This window comes from Alligator sinensis, unplaced genomic scaffold (genome assembly GCF_000455745.1).
Source record: "Alligator sinensis unplaced genomic scaffold, ASM45574v1 scaffold1918_1, whole genome shotgun sequence".
NCBI lineage: Eukaryota > Metazoa > Chordata > Crocodylia > Alligatoridae > Alligator > Alligator sinensis.
The window spans coordinates 16,507-19,796 of record NW_005843959.1 but is presented as its reverse complement, the minus strand read 5'-3'; the positions used below and the strand labels follow the sequence as shown (position 1 = coordinate 19,796).

General features: G+C 47.2%; 1 pseudogene; it reads left to right on the top strand.

The window, feature by feature from the left end:
* The first annotated feature begins 2,762 nt into the window (after window positions 1-2,762).
* LOC102370945 overlaps window positions 2,763-3,290 on the top strand; it is a 1,278-nt pseudogene continuing 750 nt past the window's right edge.

The following is a 3,290-nucleotide window of genomic DNA, read 5'->3' as shown; positions in this document are numbered from 1 at the left end:
GGCCCCCTCAAAAAATCCCTCATTGATCTCCTGCAACGACTGGAACAACAAGGTTGCATCAAACCAGTAACTGCCAGTACTTACCTGTCACCGGGGTGGGGAGTTGCAAAGCTTGGGAAACCTAATGAAGCCAGGCTAGTCGTTGATTACAGGGAGGCCAACAAAAGGTGTCGAGTGCTTCAGCAACCCAACCCTTCTACCCTACCACAATGTATGTTCGAAATGGCTCAATTCCAGCTAAACAAATGGGTCGGGGTCACACTGGACCTAAAGAACACGTTCTTCTCAATTCCGATAGTTGACCCTGAAGGAGTATTGAATATGTGCATCGAGGGCACCATGTACTGGTGGACGGTCTGCCCGCAGGGATACTGCAATGCCCTGTCACTAGCCCCCGGTGCCATGAATGATACCCTGAAGAACTTTTGCACCTCACTTACCCTTCCATCAGAAGAGGAATTGAGAATCTGGAGTTATATTGACGACATCGCTATCATGGGTCGTGACAGTTCCATCGTTACCAGCATAGTCAACCAAGTGGTCGCCCACCTTCAGAGTAAGGGATGGACGATTAACGAGGAAAAGTCATGCCTACATCCCGTAGATGACATCACATTCCTTGGCACCCGATTCATTGGCTCCATCCACCACGGAATCTCACATCATGGTCCTGACATCGACCCATTAAAGAAATCTCTGCCCGTGACTAAAAGACATTTTCAGCAGCTCTTAGGTCACTTAAATTGGTATCGGCATTATGTTAACCCGAGTCATTTAGCACTCCTTACTATATTACACCGACAGATCCGTAATAAGTCCCGGAAATCCACACCTTGGACGGAAGGGGACCAGCAGAATCTACTTCGCCTGTTAGCCGCTGTCAAGAGTACGCAGCTCCACGCAATCAATCTTGGTGAACCATTGATCATAACCCTTGGATTCACCATGAACTACGTGTGGGCTGTTGCACACAACCCTCGTGATGAACTAGTATTCACTGCCCATAAGACTCTTCAAGCAGCACAACATTGGTATGAAGCTATAGGAAAAATCCTCCTAGCTGGAGAGCTAGTGGAGCCATTAGCAAGGGGGCACGGGACACTTTGTGCTCCCGTTGCCACGTTGCTGCCCTTGCTAGATGCAGAGAAAGTCGACCCGCATTTTCAGGGGGAACCTAAGACATGGAACACGTTGGTGCTTACCCACCACTACAACTGGTGCTGCTGGAAATTTGAGGACACAAAACCTAGTCCTAGCCCGGAGGATGAGGAAAAGCTCCCAATGCTATATGGAACCTCCGCCCTGGCCTGGATGGCTTCAGATGGGACCTCCCGACACGGTGGAGGCTATGGGTATTATTGTAAGGCTTGCCACGTTGTGAAAATATCCTGGGTCCACCCGAATGACACCTCTGTCCAAAAATGTGAATTGTTGGGATTCTTTGAAGTATTACAACACTGTTTAGCACACCACGATGATACACTCCCAGTTCCAATCATTGCAATTGATTCACAGTACATTTATAAGATTCTTACCGGTACAGCCCCTCCCAGAGAAAATTTAGGTGAGTGGGAAGACATCTGGAAAACTCTAACTAAATTTACACGACTCCCATTGATTAAGCATACCAAGTCACACCGTCCGGATACTGATCCAGTGCATGAGGTCATCGATAAACTCTTAGAAGACCCGCTCCGGACCGACATAGTTTTACCTATCACCTCTACCTTCAGTCCTGAAGTAAACCCATTCCTCGCATGGCTCCATGAAAATTGGGGTCACCTGGGACCGCGGGCCAGCCATCGACGCTGGCGCCAAGCCACTACCGAGATGACATCATATGGAGTTCGACGCGATTGGGAAAAGGTAGCACAAGCCTGTGAGGTATGTGCCAAGGAAAAACGCCATCGAACCAAACATCAACTTGGGGCTTTCGACACTTCGCAGTTCCAAGCGGGAAAGGTCTGGCAAGTAGATCTGCTTGGGCCCCTCGCGGGGTCTAAACCACCAAATAAGGGGTTAGTCATTGTTGATCTGGGGACGCGTCAGTTACAGGTCATCCCCTTACGAAAGAGCAACGCCACTGCTGTTGTCTCTGCCTTAACCGCTGCATTTGCGCCTGGCAACCTCCTCATGAAATTCAGTCTGATGGAGGACCCCCTTTCAACTCTAGTGCTCTGGACAAATTTGCTCGTCTTCATAACGTCACATGGCATCTTCATCTGCCATGCCACCTGCAGTCTAATGGCGTTGTGGAGAGACACATCGGCTTATATAAGGAACAACTTCGTCTCAAGGGAGAAGGGACGTACAAAAATTGGACTAAGCATAATCATGACGTCCTCATTTCATTAAACATCTCAAAGTCACTATGGGACAAGGCTAATACCAAAGGGCCTCTACCTTGGGAACCTAAATTCCGACCAAATGAGTTGGTGTGGGTTTCAGTACCACACCCTCGTCAATCTCATCCACAGGTCTACAAGGGAATAGTTCAACGGTCAGAAAAGTATCCTAACACCTATTCTGTCTTACTAGAAGAAAAGCCTGATCGTCCCTCTATTATCGCTCACCACAACTGGATGACTCGCCGTTCTGACGTTCACCCAGCTTCCTTATTTTGAACCCGATTAAGGTTTTCTCTTGGTTTTTTTTGTTGTTGTTTCCTTACAGGTCCGACCGTAATGAAGCGGTGATCTACAGCTGCTCGATCGCTAGATCTACCAAGCACCGAATCGCAGCACCTTCAAGTCGACGCAGCAATGGCCACCGTGGGGGCACCGAGACGGCAAATGTTCGCTGGGTTAGAACTTGTTCTTACACTGCTTCTTTCCCATTTCTGCTGTGGTGCTTTAGTCAAACCAGTTGTTGATCCACACGTAACAGCAGTTTGGGGAAAGAATGTCACATTAACGTGCATAATTAATATAAATGACACCATAATACAAATGTCATGGGAAAAATTGCATGGTAAAAGTGCACAAACTATTGTTGTACAGAATCCTGAATATGGGTTTTCTGTTCAAGGACAATACCGTGAAAAAGTGGCATTTAAAAATTCTTCGTTCAGTGATATGACAATCAACCTAAACAATGTGAGCTTCTCTGATGCAGGAAAGTATATATGCAAAGCAGTTACATTCCCATTAGGAAATGCAGAGTCAATAACAACTATAGCTGTAATCGTTGAACCCACCATGAGCTTTACAAAGGGACCAACTCCCTTAATAGATGGTAAAAATTGGACAGTAGCAGCCATGTGTATAGCAGCCACAGGAAAACCTGCTGCC